Genomic DNA, 19,498 nt, shown 5'->3' on the forward strand with positions numbered 1-19,498 from the left:
TTCACGAATCAAAGTAAGTACTGTTTACACCATATGAATGAAGAAACTTCACAGGGGATATTTCTCTTAAGGCACAGAAGAGTTAGTGATTTGCCTGAAACTGCGGAGCTAGAAAGTGATGGAGCTGAGATTTGAACATAAGCAGCTGGTCTCCAGAGTCTATATTTTCTCCACTATACTGTACCACTGAGAGATCAAAATAAGTACCAAAAATGTATTTTGAATTTTATAGTTAAGCAACTTCATCCTGCAGGCAGAGGTTATTTCAGGGGAGTGGGCCAGAAGTCGGTTGCAGTGGGCTGAGGATTGTGTGAACCACTGGGACCTAAAGGTGCAGAACTCATTTTAGGAAGTAAGTTTTCTGGTTGTCAGGACATTGAACTTCATAACATGCTTTTATTAAGTCTCACAAATGTTAAAGTGTAAAAACATTTGGCACATTCTACATACATCTGTTCATTTAAATGTTTAGTGGTTATTAAGCTTTTTGGAAAACCTTGAAAATCTGATGAAAGGTGTGTGCCTCTATCCCCAGAAAGATGTTCAGTGTACGTGCGTACATGCATGCGTAAAGTGGGTATTCAAGAAGTCCACAAAGTCTGTTCATGCTGTAGTGGTCCCTGATCCCCATTTAGGAACTCTCCAGATGCATAGGAGTGGAACTCAAAGGCAAGTACCCAGAAGCCTTGAAAACTGTCCAGCTATAGTGACTTGGAAGATTTCTACAGTTTGTACTAACTTTGTGGATGAGATGTATTCTTGAGAAATTGTGTATCCTATCCCCAGATTCTATCAAATATTTTCCTGTAATGCATTCAGGGATCTGGTTCCATAGAAAAACTAAAAATTTGGTCCCAGTTCCTCAAAATCATAGTTAAGGATCTTAAATTTTAGGTTTTCTACTTTTATCACTAGGAAGTCTTGCAAAAGAAAATGAAAACAAATGGATAATCATTCCTACATACATGGCATTTAATAACACATGTGTAAGAAAACATCTTACCATCTAAATTCCCATCTTCTTGGGAGTTTTCATAACTAAGGGCTTGATTGTTGGTGACCACACAAGGAAGGCTTTTGGTTGATGTAATTAACAACGCTGACAGCCCCACCAGCTTGTCTTTAGACAGCTCAGCAAAAAGGCGAAGAGTAGTGGTTATATAGGTGTTACTATAATTGCACATTAACTGCTTGGACTCCTTACTACTTTCCTTATACATCACCCTTTTAAACTCAGTACTACCATGTTAATGCCAGAAATTTAAGAGCTAATTGTACCCCTATTTCCTGTGGTAAGATCGTCAGTTTGCTTTCCTAGTCTGGCCGCATTGTATCATTCCAGACTACTTTTCCTCTCCCCATCACCTCTTGTTTCAGTCACACCAAATTATCTAGCTTTCTCTAAACAGTCGAGCACTTTGCCTTGGCTCATTCCTGCCTTCTCTCCAGACTTTTTTTTTTTTTTTTTTTTTTTTTTTTTGGTACCTTACCCCTATCCTTTCCACTTTCAGTCTACTGAAGTTCTGCTCATCTTTCAAAGACCCAGCTCTATAGTCTCCTTTATAAATCCTTCCCAACATTCTCATGTCCTCCCTCCCACCAACTTGGAAGAAGCTATGGATTCATCCTCACATAGCAACTTGTTCATATTTCTAGCGTAGAACCTACAAACTTAAAATATAGTGTGCTCTTATCGCCACTGTGTGCTTTGTGAGGGCCCTGAAGAAGATACCAGTTGTTATTCATGTGTATTTAAATCCTCGGCATGTGATACAATGGCAGACATGGAGGCACTAGGCAAATATTTGCAGAATGAGTAAATCAACCTAAAAAATTTATGCAAAAGTTTTCTGGAAATGGGCTGCTCTGTAAGTCATGTATATACACATATTTTAAATGAAAGAAGGAGAAAGCCAAAGAGGGATAAAGTGATATAGGCTTAATAAGGGATGGAAAGAGGGCTGCCTCAGTGGTTCAGTCGGTTAAGCATCCGACTCAATTTGAACTCAGGTCATGATCTCAAAAGTTGGTGAGATCAAGCCACACAATGAGCCCCACCTTAGACTCTGAGCTGGGTATAGAGCCTGCTTGAGATTGTCTCCCTCTCCATCTGGCCCTCCCCACCCCCCCCCACACACACCTTAAATAAAGGATGAGAAGGGGAAAAGACAAATGAAAAAGAAGACAAAAAAATCAGGGAATAGCAGAAAGATTCTAGCAATATATGGTGAACACACTGGAATAAAGGAGAGAACACGAATTGAAATTGATTCTTCAGGGCAAAAACAATTGGAAGGTAAGGTGAAAAGAGAAGAAATTAAGATGTGGAGACATTCAACTTGAAGAGAAAGTATAGAAGTCAAATATACTGGCAGATCTCAGTCTGGAAATGTTTTCAGTTTGTCACAGAGGCATCATGCTTGCATGTTGTGTGCATTATATTAAGCAAGCTTTTTCATGTCACTTAACCTCTTGCCAAATTGTCATCTGAAAAAGTGACTCCAGATAAATACCTTGACCACCATGCCCTATAAAGTAAGAAGTATTTTACCATACTAGAATTAAGAAACTGATTTGGGGCTCCTGGGTGGCTCAGTCAAGTTAAGCATCCAACTCTTGATTTTAGCTCAGGTCATGGCCTCAGTCATGAGTTTTAGCCCCATGTGGGGCTCTGTGCTCAGTGTGAAGTCAGATTCTCTCTTTCTCTCTCTCTCTGCCCCTCCCCCTACTTGCGTGCACTCTCTAAATAAATACATACATAAATAAATAAAATCTTAAAAATAACCTTAAAAAAATAAACTGGTTTAAGGCTTAGTTGTGACCAACTGATGGCAGTTTGCAAACTTCTCCCAGGGATTCCCTTGTAAGTAGTGTGGGTAGGCAGTGAGGTTTGATGGGCTGGGCATGCAGAGGGAGATAGTAAGACCTATAGAAGTAAAGACTGAGGAGCATATTTTACTTATATGCCTTTTTTTTTTTTGGTTTGGCTATTTACATTAATATGGAAAACATGTTATTTGCACACTTAGAACTTTAGAATAAAAGTACTTTGACTCTCAAGCTGGTTTTTTATTGTTTTCATCTTTTTTTTTTCCATCTTTACTTTTTCTTTCATTTTTGTCAAAGCTCAGTTTTCCCCCATAGCAGAGTTGGGACTTAATACTAAAGAGTCTGCTTGCTAAAGAGTCTTGAAAAAAAAAAAAAAGACGCTAAACAACTTTTGAGCAAAAGTTTAAGAACTTCTGCTATAGCCCATCTGCTTGCTTGTGGGATTTATGTAGATATATTTGTTTTTGTCATTTTGCCTATAATAACAATGTAGCCTTGCTAGAATTATATACAGAACAGTATATTTGTTTTTATCAGTTAGCTAAACAGTGTAGTGTAAAATGGATAGAGAAGAAGGATAGAGATTTATATGAAACCACAACAGACACAAACTACCCTCACATGCAGCAGTGGTCTGAGCAGGGGCGGGGGCGGGGGTTGTGGGGAGAGCGGGGAAAGTTAGAAAATACTGAACCGAGAGCCAGGAGACTTGGTTTCTAAACCCAGCTTGCCAGTCCATAGCAGTAAGACTTCAGGTGACTTAAACACCTGTGCCTCAGTTTCCCATGGTTGGAAAATGGGAATGATATCTGCTTCACCTACTTTAAGTGGACTATTTGAGGATAGAAGGAGGCAAAAACGCAATAATGGTCGTGAAGATTTTATGAACCATAAAGTGACTTATAAATACCACACTGTATCACTGTTATCATTACTGTTCTGTCAAGAGAAGCATTAGTGATCAGCGCAATTCTGCTTGTTCCTGTGGAAACTAACGACCTTGTTCTGTAATAATTTTAGTACTGATGGGGCAATTTCCTGCCTGGTCTTGTGTTTAGGAACCCTTAGGCAGGTCCATTTCTCGGGCTATGATTTCATGTTCCCAGAAGAGGGCAGCAAAACTCCAGTCTGAACACTGCTACTTCCTCAAAGTGTCTAAGGTATTATTTCCTTGAGAGGAAAACAACTACACTGTCAAGAGTAGCCTTTAAAAAATGATGGTCTTTAAGTGACAGACAAGGCAAATCTCATTGCTATAAATCAATGCCATAACAAAAATTCACTCATTTTAAGTTTGTTGTTGTTGTTGTTGTTGTTGTTGTTTTTTATTTAACAGATCACAAGTAGGCAGAGAGTCAGGCAGAGAGAGACATGAGGAGGCAGGCTCCCTGCTGAGCAGAGAGCCCAATGTGGGACTCGATCCCAGGACCCTGAGATCATGACCTGAACCAAAGGCAGAGGCTTTAACCACTGAGCCACCCAGGCGCCCAGTTTTTGCCTTTTCTCTGTCCTCTGAGGAAAATAATTTGGGCTATTTTTTAATCTCCGTTTAATGATTTGACCTGTACAATCAAAAACCTTTAGCTGTGTTTTTCCATTTAACCCCAGATTTTTAGATCTCAACATAATAGTGCCAGTTCTTAAATAAATTTTTTTTTAAAGATTTCATTTACTTATTTGACAGAGAGAGATCACAAGTAGGCAGGCAGAGAGAGAGGGGGAAGCAGGCTCCCCATCAAGCAGAGAGCCCGATGTGGGGCTCGATCCCAGGACCCCGAGATCACGACCTGAGCCAAAGGCAGAGGCTTTAACCCACTGAGCCACCCAGGCGCCCCTTAAATACTTTTTTTTAAACAAGAAGGAAGTAAGTTGTTCAGGCCTGATTCTTTCCATTTAAGAGCCTGGCTAAGTCCAAAGAACGATTCCGAATAGTGTCCAAACATGGCTGTCATAACATGCATCTGTGTCATTCGGAGCAAATGTCATCTGTATCTAATATTTCTCATTCTTTCATTATTCAAATTTGTTTAAAAATATCCTTGTGCTTTTATACCTTGTAAGATCATCAGCAACTAATATTTGAACAGTTTTTTCAAAAAAAAAAATTTTTTTTTTTTTTTTTGGAGAGAGAGTGTGAGCAAGGAGAGGGATAGAGGAGGACGGAGAGAGAGAATCTCAAGCAGACTCAAGCAGGCTCCATGCTCAGCACAGAGCCCAACCTAGGGCTCCATCCCAGGACCCTGGGATCATGACCTGAGCCAAAATCAAGAGTTGGATGCTTAACCAACTAAGTCACCCAGGAGCCCCGAACTCTCCTTAAATAGCATGGTAGGGTGCTTTTCTACATGTTTCCATGTATGTTAATAGCCACTATCCCCTTCTTACAGATGAATTTTCTCCTCTGTGATTGGAATAGCTGTTCTTTGCTTGAAAAGTGCAGGCGGAGCCCCCCACCCCCACCCCAGGGCAAGAGAGTCCTGAGGTGGGTATTTTCTCTCCCCTAATCGGTAGTACAGGAGCCAATTCTGAACCTGATCCTTTTTTTGTGTGCCTTACTATAATTAGAGATTGGGTAGAAAGGCTTTCAGGTATAGTTTTTCAATCCCTTCTGCTTTTGTCAGCTCATTGCTAGCTCTGCTTTTCTGAAAAAAAAAAAAAAAGAAAAGAAAAGAAAAAAGCTACTCAGTTTCCCACTCCACTCCCTCTACCACCACCCCTCAAGTCAGAGTTCTCGTCCCATCCCAGCTAAACCTCTTCCTGTTCTTAAGAATTGCATCACATTCTTGGCTTAATGTAGACCAACGCCCCCACACTGGCACCAGCGAGTGTACAGGCCTTCTTTATTGGTTGAGAGTTCTCATCTGGTGAGCATAGAGTAAGTCACCCACTTCCTGACTTCCAGCCCTGGCTGAATTTGTCTCTGGAAAATAAAATATTCCTTGGCTTTTTGTTTGCTTGCTTATAAATACCCTTCACTTCAGCCCTACCCTGGAATGAGGAAGATTTTACCAAGTAGGTAAAGTGTGGAAGGGCATTTGAGGGTGAGGAGATAGTCTGCACATCTTGCTGTTTCTAATTCTTCCCTTCTCCCCCTCTTAAACACAGACTAATCTGGCACTGGCTCCCACTGCATGGAAGGGGCTTTCATTATGGACAATAATGACCCCCATTACTAAATCTGGTGGATATATCAGTCTTTATCTTATCTGACACGGAGCAGAAACTGACACCATTAATCTCCTTGATAGCCTCACTGTCTTCCTGTGGTTTCCACACACTATTATTTTTTTCCTACCTTCCTCATGGATCTCAGGCAGCCTTTGCAAGCTCTTCTTGGTGTTCCTCAACACCCTGTCCTACCTATATCAGCCTGTCTTCCCTCCACACACTCTCTGAGAAATCTCCTCTCTCCCATGGCTTTATGAGATTTACATGCCAGTGACTCCCAAATCTCCACCTGCCCCGAACTCCAGACTAATATAACAACAATAATAACCTTCTAGTACCTCTCTGACTGGATATTCCTGAAGCCATATTCATCAACTCACTTCCTCAGACTATTCCTCTTTTAATGTTCCTTTTCCTACGCGAAAACACCCACCCATTGCTCTAGCCAGAAACCTGGGATTCATCTTTTTTGTTTTGTTTTTAAAGATTTTATTTATTTATTTGACAGAGATCACAAGTAGGCAGAGAGGCAGGCAGAGAGAGAGGAAGGGAAGCAGGCTCCCTGTCGAGCAGAGAGCCCCATGCAGGGCTCGATCCCAGGACTCTGGGACCACGACCTGAACCGAAGGCAGAGGCTTTAACCCACTGAGCCACTCAGGTGCCCCTGGGATTCATCTTTGATTTCTCTTTTGTTTGTTCTCTCTACTTCTTTGAATCTATACCCACTTATTCTCATCCTCACCAGGCTTAAATAATCACCTCTGGACTTTTGCAAGTCTTTGCAGTTTTCCTGCCTCTAGTTTTTCTCCCCTTGGATCATTTTTCACCAGCTACCAGGAGATTTTTATAAATGCGCTTCTGGTGAATTCACCTCCTCCATTTAAAATCATTTAGTTACTTCCCACTATCCTTGGACTAGAGTCCAAATATCTTAGCATGGCTCCTAAGCTCTCCCCGGCCTGCCTACCTGCCATCAGCCTGCACTCCACTCATGCTGGAGTCCTGTGGTACAAACACACCCTGCCTTCTCTTGCTTCTAGGCCTTCACAAATGCTTGTTCTTTTGCCTGGACCTCAAACACGTCTAATCTAAATTCTACCCCCAACTTGTCATTTGTCTTATTCCTGAATCAGAACAGAATGGGGATACTTAATTTTTAATTAATTCTTGAATTAAAGCCCCAGTTCACTTTATCTCACCCATAGATTTCTTTTTTCTTTGAAAAATACCTCCAGGGGTATGTTCAAATGAAAATATATTTGAGCTCATTAACTTAGGTCAGGATTGACTTTTACCATAGCCGAATATAAGCTGGAACATATTTTTTAAATTACTGGAATGTTTTCTGGATTGCTATTCATCATGACATTCTATCTTTGGAATTTTTCCTTCATTTCCAGCTGGCTTCTACCACTCTCTTTTCTCACCTCCCAGCCCTTCCTTCCCCTCGGGTTGCCCTACACTTGCCCCTCGATGGACCCAGTTTGCATGCAGTGGTAGCCACTATGTGGCTGCGGTTTAAATAGACCTGCTCAGACTGCAACAGGAAAGCACTGAATCGAAAGCAAAGGGGAGGAAGCACAAACCGATACCCACCACAAAGCTGCTGAGTGCCCAGCATGACCCAAGCCGCACCCTCTGATGAGGAGCCTTGTGGAGGAGTAAGAAGCCACAGAGCTGAATAAATCATCAGCACCGCCTGTCCTCCACTTCCCCTGATCCAGCCTTCCTGGGTCACTCATGAGTGTCCCCAGGTCTGGCCTTAGAAGGTGGGTGATAATAGCAAAGCCACCAGAGAGGCAGAGGCTGGGGGAAAGTCCCTGAAATTAATGACCGTGGACCCTCCATCTCAGATGCTCCCCCCCCACCCCCCGGTCCAGCTCTGTGCGTGGTTGTAGGGGCTCTCTGCATGGGATGATCCCCAGATGAAGGCCACCATGTTCCCTAAAAGTCCTTTGGCTACCTGCCTGACAAGCTGCTGCTCGTGGGAGCTGGAACTGTTTTTATTTTATAAGCAAAGATCAAGTCCCTATGAGATACAATTCAAGACCTTGAAATCCACATTAACGTACACACAAGCATTTCAGATTCTTTCCTGACTTCAGTAGAGGGAGCAGGAGAAAGGAACGTGATGGTACACCAAAGATATGTTCCACCTACTTTCTGATTTTGCCCCTTGCCTACCCTGCCTTTTCACACTTGTCCCCTTTGTTGTCAAAGGAGAAACTAATTCTTCAGCAGCCTGAGTTACAGGGAAGGGAGATTGGGTAGGAGCTGTGTTTAGATTTGAAACTCTGGTAAGGCTGGGAACTCTGTGGAACGCCAGAGTCTCGCAGTGGCTCATTACCTCTGGATCTGGGGAGGTGGGAGACGCCCTGCTTTTGCAGCTGGAGAAGCAGGGCACTGAGAAGAGGCTTGGTCATCTTGGTCTAGAGGAAAGGCCGCTTTGCTTGGCTGAAAGTGGGCACTGTGTCTTCATAGAGTGCCAGACTCACACTTCACATAGCAGAACAGGAAGTATGGTTAGTGCAGCTGGGAGGGGAGAGAGAACTCACTGTGCACCAAGGCCGTGAACTCACTGGTAGGCTTCTTTCACCGCATTTTCCTCTCCTGTAAGTGACCAGGACTGAGTCCGGGGAGCCCTGGGGAGTAGGTAAAGCACACCTTGGGGCAAACCCTCTTCCCTTCTGCCCCCTCACTTCTCCTAAGATGCTCCACTATGGTGTTCTCCTTATCCCAGAAAATTTTCCAAGATCTCGATCATTAATGAAGTTTCACTGGAGGAATGATAGGTACTTTGATAGGAGGAGAGGGAAACAGTTCTTCTCTTATAAGGCCAGATCTGTAAGTGGCAAAAATATGGCTTGTGTTTTAGCTGCCCCAACAGCAGTGAGTTGGAATGGATCCCAATAAAGGAAAAAGGGAATAGAGTCTGTAGTCAGACAATTTTGTTTTGAAACTATCCTTGCCTCCCTCCCTCCTTCCCTCCTTCTTTCCTTTCTTTCTCCCTTTCAAGAGAGGAAGGAGAGGGAAGTAGCCAGAGAATTGGAACCTCCTCATAGCTCAAAGGAATGCTACAAGCTTCCCAAACCAGACTGCCTGCCCAGAGTTTGCCGGCTGTCTTGAGTGGTCAAGGACAACCCTCTTATTAAACCCTCGATTTGTGTTTAATAACCAGGCATGATCCAAGCTGGAAGGAGCAGGGTGACTCTGCTCCCCAGCTTGTGACCTGCCATGCTACATTACATTGCTTAGACAGGAAGAATGAACAAAAGAAGTGCAAAGAAGGGGATACAGTGAGCATGAGCTGCTTTTGAAAAAGCTTACTTAGGAATAAGAGAGAAATTGGCTGGAGAGCACAGGAAGAATGGATTTCATTTTTTCAGACTGAGAGAGGTTTAGCTACGTTTACATACCTGAGGAGAGATCTTACTTCATTCCTAAGTTTTGATTGTCTCATCTAGGGGGGAGAAAAGGAGAGGTTTCTAGGAAGATCAAAATTAAATGAAAATCAAATGCACAGTCATGGCGTTCACACCGCAAAGCCCTTTACGCCCCAAAGCCCTTTACACATGCTAATTATTATAACTATCATCATCTAGCTTCTGTAGGGAAGATAAGCCCTGGTCACAGCTGTTCTGTCTCAGGATTTTCTGCCCTAGATGACGGGCTGCAAGGAGGGTATGGGCTCTTGAGTGGGCAGAGCCAAGCGCTGACTGTGGGGTGTGTGCAGGGACAGGCTGACTGTGGGGTGACCTGGGGCTCGCAATGCTTTGAACTTCAGGGAGACGGTGTGTGCCTGCACAAGTGTGTGTGTCTTACTAGATACAACGACTTACCAATGTACTATCTAATGGCCCCGGATTCTTATTTTAAAATTCTCATTTTAAAAAATGGACACACTTCAGATCAAACATCTCTCTAAAGAGCTTTACTTTAGGGAAAACATTTTTAGGAATTAAAAATACCCTTCTTGAGAAGCAAGACATGTACAAATAGGATTATAAACGTGGATTTCTGCTTAGACAAAGAAACAGTTTCCTAAAAGTTGCCCCGTGTTAATCCACGGCGTTGTTAAGAAGGGTCAACACTTTCTCTTTCCTGGCTATTGGCAGAATCGCATCATAATTGTGCTTTGATACCAACCTGGCAACAGCAGCCACGGTTCCTTTTCCCAGTCATCTACAGTGCTCACATCCTCTTACTAGGTAACTTCCATCAGTTCTACACAGCATGATATACACACAGTGGATCAGTGGAGTATTATTCTCTTCATTATCTGCTTTGCCATTTTGCTTTGAACCATCTCACTTCCATCCCTATAGCGTAACGATACCCTGCAAATTCCACTCCTACATTTCCTCTCCCTTTCCCACCTGGCTTTCCAACCTTAAGACGATTTATGTCTTCATTTCTGGGTGCATCTCTTCACCTATTACTTATCATCCCTCCCCCGTCCCTCCTCTTCCCCTGACCCCTCTCTGTCTCCAGCTTTTATTACTAGCAACCCTGTAGGCCAATCCCATAACATGTTCCTTCATGCATTACACAAACTAATTTTTTGAGGGCACTGAACAGAACAGTGTGGTGTCATTTTCCAAGAGCAAACAGCCACTTTTTAAAAATAGCTGTACTGGGAGAAAACGTATATGCTGTAAAGCTCACACATTTTAAGTGTACCGTTCAGTGGGTTCTAGTGTATAGTGTTGTGCGTCCATCCCCTTAATTAATGTTAGGACATTTTCATTATCCCAGAAAGAAACTGGTATCAGTTAACACTCACTCACTGTTTCCACTTCCCCACCCCTCTTTTACTCTCCCTAATTCTAGGCAACCACTAATCTACTTTCTGTTTCTATGGATTTGCCTACACTAAACATTTTATATAGATGAGATCACACAATAGGTGGTCTTTGGTGACTGGTTTCTCTCACCTAGCAAAAGGTTTTTAAACTTCTGCTATATTGTAGCATGTTTCTGGACTTTATTGCTTTTCATCACCAAAGAATGCTCATTCCACCATATGGCTATATCACGTTTTGTTTATCCATTCATTGGCTGGTGTACATTTGGGTTGTTTCCTTTTTTTAATTATTGTTATTATGTGAATAAAGCTGCTATGAACATTCACATACAAGTTTTTGTGTGGACATATGTTTTCATTTCTCTTCGGTAGATATCTAGAATTGGAATTGCTAGGTCATATGGTAACTCTATTTTTAGCATTTAGAGAGACTGCCAAACCATTTTCCAAAGTGACTACACCATTTTACTTTCCCATCAGCGGTGTATGAGGGTTTCAATTTCTCCACATCCTCACCAAAAGTTGTTATTGTCTGCTTTTTTTTATTTAGCCATGCTAGCGGGTAAAATTGCATTTCCCTAATGACTTTCTGTGTGCTTATTAGCCATTTGTATATTTTCTTTGGAAAAATGTCTCCTGTAACTGCCCATTTTTAAATTGGGTTGTCTTTTTATTATTGAATTGTTGGAGTTTTAAATATTCTAGATACAAGTCCCTTATCAGATCGATTTGTAAATAATTTTCTCTCATTCTCTGGGCTGTCCTTTTAGCTTTCCTCATGGTATCCTCTGAACACAATAGCTTTTAATTTTGAAGAAGTTTAACACATCAGTCTTTTCTATTGATGTTTTATCTAAGACATCATTGCCAAATCCAAGGTCACACAGATTTACTCTGAAGATTTCTTTTAAATGTCTTATAGTTTTGGTGGCTCAGTCAGTTAAGCAGCTGCCTTCGGTTTGGGTCATGATCCCAGACAGGGTCCTGGGATGGAGCCCCGCTTCAAGGTCCTTGCTCAGCAGGGAGTCTGCTTCTCCCTCTCCATCACCCCTGTTCATGAGCTCTCTCTCAAGTAAATAAATAATCCTTTTTTAGAAAATTATTTATTTGACACACACAGAGAGAGAGAGACAGGAGAGAGGGAACACAAGCCAGGGAGTGTGAGAGGGAGAAGCAGGCTTCCCGCTGAGCAGGGAGCCCAATGCTGGACTCGATCCCAGGACCCTGGGTTCGTGACCTGAGCCCAAGGCAGATGCTTAATGACTGAGCCACCCAGGTGCCCCAATAAATAAATAATCTCAAAAAATTAAGTCTTATAATTCTTTAGCCCCTGTATTTAGGTCTATGATCCATTTTGAGTTAATTTTTGAGTATGATGTTTTTTAGAGGTCCATATTAGTTTGTTTGCATGTGGATATTCGGTTGTCCCAGTAGCATTTGTTGAAAATGCTATTCTTTTCCTATTGAATTTTCTTGGCCTCTTTGTCAAAAACCAACTGACTATAATTGTCAGGGTTTACTTGCGGATTCTTCAATCATTCCACTGATCCCAGTGTTTACCCTTATGCCAGTACCGCACTGTCTTGATTACTGTACTGTTCCTCAGGAGTCCACCAACCATTTCCAAGTCCATTTCCAAGATTGTCTGGCTATTCTGAATTTGTTGCATTTCTGTATGAAAAGGGGATCAGTAGAAATTGACAAACTGGTCCTAAAATCCATAAGAATGCCTCTGTCCTTAATAAACAATGAACACCTTTTCTTCCATACTTAAAATGAAACAGGGTAGAGAGTACGGAGAAAGTACACTTCAGAGCTGTAGAAAGCAAACGGATGGGGGAGGGGAAGAAACGAGTCAAAAAGTCTGTGAACTTCCCACCCTGGGGAGAGGAATGTTTGTTCAGGGGAGGCAGTTTGATCTAGCACCAGGGGACATTGTGAAAGATAATTGAAATTGTTAAGTCCATTGATCTCCCCCAAGAAAAAAAAGGAGGGTCTCTAAGTCAGCAGTATTGTTAGTTTGTTGATTCTTACAGAAGAAGATTCTCATCTAAGGGAAGCAGCTGCCCCTTTCTCAGGACTGTAAGACCCTGTGAAAAAAAATGAAGAAATCCCTCCTTGTCTTTTCTTACCTCTGTCTGCGGCCAGCACTAAACTTTGTCTATCTTTGTTACCCTTCCCCTTTATTAGTTCCCCAAATGGAGAGGGAGAAAAAGAAGAAAACCCTAGTGGGAGAGAGGGTGAGAGATGCTGGGGATAGGAGAGGAATTCCAGAGCATTTGAAATGAAGGGTTTTTCAGGTCCCGTTGGCAGAGCTGACTAAGAAGAGACAAAACAGAGCAAGGGGCATGAGGATGACCCCCTTCTTCGACTCAGTGATCCAACTCCAGGAGTTCTTCCTAAGGAAAGGAAACGTGCCAATAGCGTGAGTGGCAATGTTAAGAAGAAGATTATCTATAACAGTGCCCACTGGGGCAGCCTAGATCTCCACGGTAAATATGGTATGACACCATGGCACATTAGACAGTTAGACCACACTATTAACATACACCCTGAGTTGCCTCCCTCCTCACTGCCTCCTCTATCTCCCTGGAGCCCGGTCACATGGTCTCTCACCTGAATCATTGCAATGGTCTCTCAACAAGTCTTTCTGCTTTCGCCTTGCTCCCCATCCCCTGGTTTACTCTCAACACCGTAGTCATAGGGACGCTTTCAGAAACAAAACCTGTCGATCCTCTACTCAAAATCTTCCATGGCTGCCTTCTTTTTGGAGAAAAGCTGCTGTTTTTGTTGGTCCCGGGCCCTAGCTCATCTGTTCCCCATTACTCTCTGACTTCATCTGATACCACTTTCCCTCTTGTGCACTCCTCTCTGGCCCTAAGCGTTCCCAACTGCTTTTGAACCCACCAGGCCTTCTCTTGCCTCAGTGACTTTGAACTTGCCCTTGCTTCTTCTCCCAGGTATCCATTGGGCTTGTTCCCTCAGCACCTTCAGACCTGCTCAAATGTCACCAGTGAGATTTTCCTCCTCTGACCATCCCATTTCAAACTGCTATCTTTCCCAACCCCAAGCTCCCAGCATTTCCTCCTAGCCCCTGTTTTATTCTCTGCCCTTGCCCTTGCCCTTACCCTTGTCACCTTCCCTCACTTACTGATACGGGTTCTTATCTGAGTCCCCCTGTAGAAGCTGTGCTCTCTGGGAGCGGGGATCCAGGTATGTCGCTCGTGGCTGTAGCCTCAGTGCCTGGATCGTGCCTGGCGTGGAGAAGCTGTTTAATAAATAATTGTTGCATGAATGAGTATGTCCATGAAAGTAATACTTAATGAAAGCAAGGTTGTGATTTCAAAGGAGGGAAGTATAAAGGTATAAAGTGTGACGTGCGCCGTGACCACAACAATGTGATGTCATGCCGTCTAGAGGTTGCAGAGTTGGAGAGATCTGGATTCGAATCCTGACCCCACCCCTTCTGAGTTGTGTGACCTTGGTCAAGTGTGCTTAACCTCTGGGTTTCATCCTCTATGAAACAGGTATAATGATGCCTCCCTTGTGGTATTATTGTGAAAATTCAACAACAACAAATGTAGTGAGCACCTGCCACGTAGTAGTTTCTCTGGGAACGTTAAACCACTCTCTTCTCCTGAGGAAGCGTAGATAGCCAGTGGATGAGACATGAGTGGAAAGCGTGCACAAGTGGAAATAGTTAAATAGAGTCCTTCAGAATATTTATAAGCATTTTCTTTCTGTTTTCGTTTCCTCCCTGTGCATGGGTAAATGTAAAGAGTGGTAGGTGGGAATAAGTTTCCTCCAGTTATCTCCCGGGTTCTGGCTTCACCTCTGACACTTACAAGATATGGACATTAAGCAAGTCCTAACCTGTCTGGGCCTGTTTCTTTATAAGACGAAGTGATTGAATTTAGTAACTTTTAGTCCTCTCGATGCTGAAAATTCCATAGTGCAAATAGGCAGGCTGTTCCACCTGGCTCTGCCCTCCTTCAGCCCAGCCTTGCTCAAATGTGATGGCCAGATGTTTCTAATCTTAGGCATAAAAGACTCTATTCTTTGGCTTTCAGAGGCCAAAAGAAACTGGAAAGTTTAGGAAAAGTTCTAAGCAGATGAGATTTCCTTCTCTCCGACTCCTAAACGGCCACATTCATACTGTTCAAACTTAAGAAAACAAGAAAAGCAAAGCAGAGCAAATAAACACCTTTGGGTCTGAATGAACTATGTGAAGCTTTAAGCCATGAAGGAAAGTGTACATGTGGTTTTTGTTTTTTGTGTTTTGGGTTGTTTTTTTTTTGTTTTGTTTTTGTTTTTGTTTTTGTTTTTGTTTTTTAAAGCAACAACCAAAACGGAGAGGTCAGCAGTTCTCAACTTGTAACTGTAACCTTGTCCCTGCGTGGCTGTGAGCAGAGGGAGGGGGCATGGCTGGAGACTCTGGGCTCTGGAAAGCTAGCGGTTTGGTTTTCTTCGGGTTGCCCCCTGAGGCGGAGGAGAGGAGGATGTTTGGGTTTTCAGGCTGCCGGCCACTGTCAGCAAGTTTGCAGCCCTGGCCTCACTTCCCTGAAGCTGAGGGGGTGGGGGTTTGGAGGGTCAGCTGCCATGGCCTCCCTCCAGCAACCCAGCGGCTGAGGATTCAAATACCCCATCAGCTGCAAGGCTCTGACTTTACCCAGCTGAAAACTGACCATTTCATCTGGGAAGGGTCAGTTAAAAAATACAGAACTGCCCAAAGTCAACAGAGGAAACGACCACAACAGAAACTTTCTCTGCGATGTTTCCTTGTAATTACTGGCCTGGCCCAGCAGAGCTCTGGCCGGAGTCCCCATCCACCATCCGAGTGAGCCCCAGCCAACGGGAGTAGCGCCTCCCCATGCTCCTGCCCCGCTCCGCCGCTGCTTCACCGGACAGCAGGGAGAGTCCAGACCACAGCGTGTTTTGAGAACGCAGTTTGGAAAGAGTCAACAAGAAGGCCCCATAGAGCTCATTTATTAGGATCCCTAAGAGATGAGGAACCTCAGTTCAAATGATGTGTCCAGATTCAGGGTGTGAATGCTGGGCAGAGCTGGAATCCTTATTCTTCACCTGGTGCTCTTCCCAGATTCATACATCCGAAATTGCGAGGTTAACTTTAAAGTTCTCTTTCTCCACCTCTTCTTTCCAACCAAATCCTACTTTGTTGACCTTCAGGACTGTGCAGAAAAGCATATTTTGAATTTAGACTTGAGGACAATGACTACACCTTACACAACGTGTAAGGTACCTTGTATGTACCTCAGAGATCATGTTACCTGGTTGCCCCCTGCCCCAGGCAGCACTGCGAGGTCAGCAGTGAGTGGTGTGGGTAGGGTAGGGTATGGGCTTGGTTTCCACGCCTGCAAAATGGGAATGGTCATAATGTCTACTTCATCATGTTGTCATGAGGATTTCACGAGACAATACATGTAATGCACAATGAAGAACCCAACATATGTGAGGGTTTTTTTTTAAGGTTTCATTTATTTATTTGAGAGAGAGTGAGAGTAAGCATGAGCAGGTGTGGGGGGGCGTGGGTAGAGGGAGAAGCAGGCTCCCTACTAATCAGAGAGCCCAACACAGCGCTTGATCCCAGGACCCTGAGATCATGACCTGAGCCAAAAGCAGACCCTTAACCCACTGAGCCACCGAGGCGCCCCTATCCTAGAAGGTATTTATCATTCCATTTTACAAATGAGAAAATTGAGACTCAGAGAAGCTGAGTGAATGTAGTCATACCATTGGTTAGTAAGAGAGGATTCAACTCAGTGTCCTGTCTTCACCTCCAGGGCACTTACAGATCTGCTGTTAATAGTGTTGACAGTTGAGGGTGGTTCTGGGCCATGTGTCAGACAGGTCTGTCCCTAGCATCATGGGATGACACGTTTTTCTTAAGACTTTACATGCGTGAAGTGCTGAGAAGTGGGTGCTTCAGAGGTGAGGGAGGCTCTCATGTGAAGCCTTTTCATCAAGCCGACTTTGCACAAACACCAGCCAAGGAACTAAAGCCTGGATTAATCCCTGGCCCAAGCTGGGTTCAGAGTTGGGTCAGAAGCCCTTGAATATTCTCAGGTTTCCTTTCTTTTTGCAAAGCTTCCATGATGCTCTAAGAATACTCTGCTGACTCTGATATGGGAGCCCTCTTCACACTCTTTTGTGGTATAGTATATTGGGGTATCCATCTGATTCCCCTGTTGGAACTGTGCCAAAGGGGAGTGCCAAAGATGATATACTGAGGTGTGGGAAGAAAATATGTGAACACTTGTTTTTATTCCCCTTTAATCTAAGATACTAAGAAAATTCAGCTTTACCAATATTTAAAAATCAGTACAGTAGAGCTTATATAATTTATAATATATATGCAATTGTTGGGAATGTGTTTGTTGTTTTTTGAATTGAGTTGCATGATGAAGAGTTTAAAGCAATTGTTCTAGAAAGTAAGCTTCCAGAGGACAAGAAGTATATCTAGTTCTGATTTCTATCTTCACCCTTGTCTGATTATCTAGCATTAAATGACCATTCTCCAAATAAATGATTGGCATCTATATGAACTTATCTTTGTTTCTTCTGCTCCTTTTGTCATCTATCTAATACCATGTCTTGTTCAATATTTTGGCAAGACATGACTAAGTAATAAAGCTGTGTTTAAGAAGTAAAGAGTACATATTGCCATGAGAAAACTGGAAAATGCAAGACTGGTAGTTCCAAAAAAGAGTTAATGGAATATTACTCAGGCATAGAAAAGATGCAATCTTGCCATTTGCAACAGTGCGGATGGAGTTAGAGAGTATAGTGCTAAACAGAATAAGTCAGAGAAAGACAAATATCATATGATTTCACTCATATGTGGAATTTAAGAAGCAAAACAAATGAACAAAAGTGGGGAAGAAAAGCGACTGACCAAAAAAAACTCTTGGGGCACCCGGGTGGCTCAGTTGGTTGTGTTTGACTCTTGGTTTCAGCTCAGGTCATGATCTCAGGGTCATGAGATCCAGCTCTGCATCGGGCTCTGCGCTGGGTGTGGAGTCTGCTTCAGTTTCTCTCTCTTTCCATCGCCCTCTAACCTCCCCCTGCAAAAACAAAACAAAACAAAACCAGACTCTCTTAACTTTGGAGAACAATCAGATGGTTAGCAGCCGGGAGGTAGGTGGGGATTGGGTTAAACTGGTGAAGGGGATTAAGAGTGCACTTATGAGCACTAATATATCGAACCATTGAATCACTATACTGTACACCTGAAACTAATATAACACTTTATGTTCACTACACTGAAATTAGAAGAAAAAAAAAGAGTTAAAGGAGGTTAGAAAGGCATGCAGCAGGCAAGAGTAAAACCTCAATGCAGAACTCATAGGCAGCAAGTCAGGCATGAAGTACCAGCTCGGCTGTCTGAGAAATCAAATGTGATCTGAACATCTGAGTGTTTACAAAATGAGCACCGCCCTCCCTCTTCCTCTTAAAGTTGCAGAAAGCAACACAATGCAATGAGCGTGGGTCTTAGAGGAGGAGGCACCAGCTCTAGTACTCTCCAGTTCGGGTATCTTGGGTGTACCTCCATGCCCAGGGAAATCGTTCTTGACTTTACAAATGAGGTTGGACTGCATGATTTTGGAGGTCCCTTCATGCTTTGAAGCAGCCCCGAATATAGAGGAAGTTGATAATTTTCAGTGCTGGGGGTTCGAGCAGCGGGAATGGGCATCCAGACTGGGGGTGTGCCCTGTCCTAGCTGCATTACCCATGCAGTGTCCTCATGCCCGTTGTTCTGCAGGCTAATTCGAGAAGTCGTTTCTGGCTCGCTGCTACACCTGGGTCTCCAGTCCTCCTGCGGCACCTGTGAACCACCCAGGATCCCTTCATAAATTCATCTTCTGCTTAAATTAATCAGAATTTGTTTCTGTTGTTTGCAACCCAACCCCCTGACCAATGTGTCCATTATTTTTCTAAAACATGCACTTGGTTGAAAAAGAACAAGTGAGAAACAATATTAAGACAGAAACATCAAGGTCTCCTTCCCTTTCTCGGCCTCTTACTGTGCCACTTTTCTTCTCGAGGGGTAGCCACAGCTGTTAGTTTCTTACATATTTCTCCAGAGAGATTCTCTGTGTATGTAAACCTATCTATGTCTTTAAGGAAAAATACTGTATAGGACGCCTGGGTGACTCAGTCTATTAAGCATCTGCCTTTGGCTCATGTCATGATCCCAGGGTCCTGAGATTGAGCCCCTCAATGGGCTCCCTGTTCGGCAGGAAGCCTGCTTCTCCCTCTCCTCCCCGCTCACTCATGCTCTCTCTGGATATCTCTCTCTCTCTCTCTCTCTCTCTCCAATAAATAAATTAATTCTTAAAAAAAACACTTTCTAAAAACCACCATGCAGACCAGTGGGGTCATTCTATGCACACAGTTCCTTATTCTGCTTTTAATCTTAATATATGTTGGAGATAATTCCATAAATATAAAGATGCCTCATTAGTATTCCATTGAGTGAAGATTCTATAATCTGTGTAGGTAGTCTTCTACTGTGAACATTTGGATTACTTATGGTTTTTATGACTACAAATAAGGCTGTAATGAATATCCTTATAAATATGCCTTCAATAGGTCTTATGCCCAGTGCAAGCATATTCATCGAACAAATTTCTGGTAGTGAGGTTGCTGGGCCACTTTGGACAGGTGGTACCCAACTGT

This window comes from Lontra canadensis, unplaced genomic scaffold, assembly GCF_010015895.1.
Source record: "Lontra canadensis isolate GAN:19392208 unplaced genomic scaffold, GSC_riverotter_1.0 scaffold75, whole genome shotgun sequence".
Taxonomy (NCBI): domain Eukaryota; kingdom Metazoa; phylum Chordata; class Mammalia; order Carnivora; family Mustelidae; genus Lontra; species Lontra canadensis.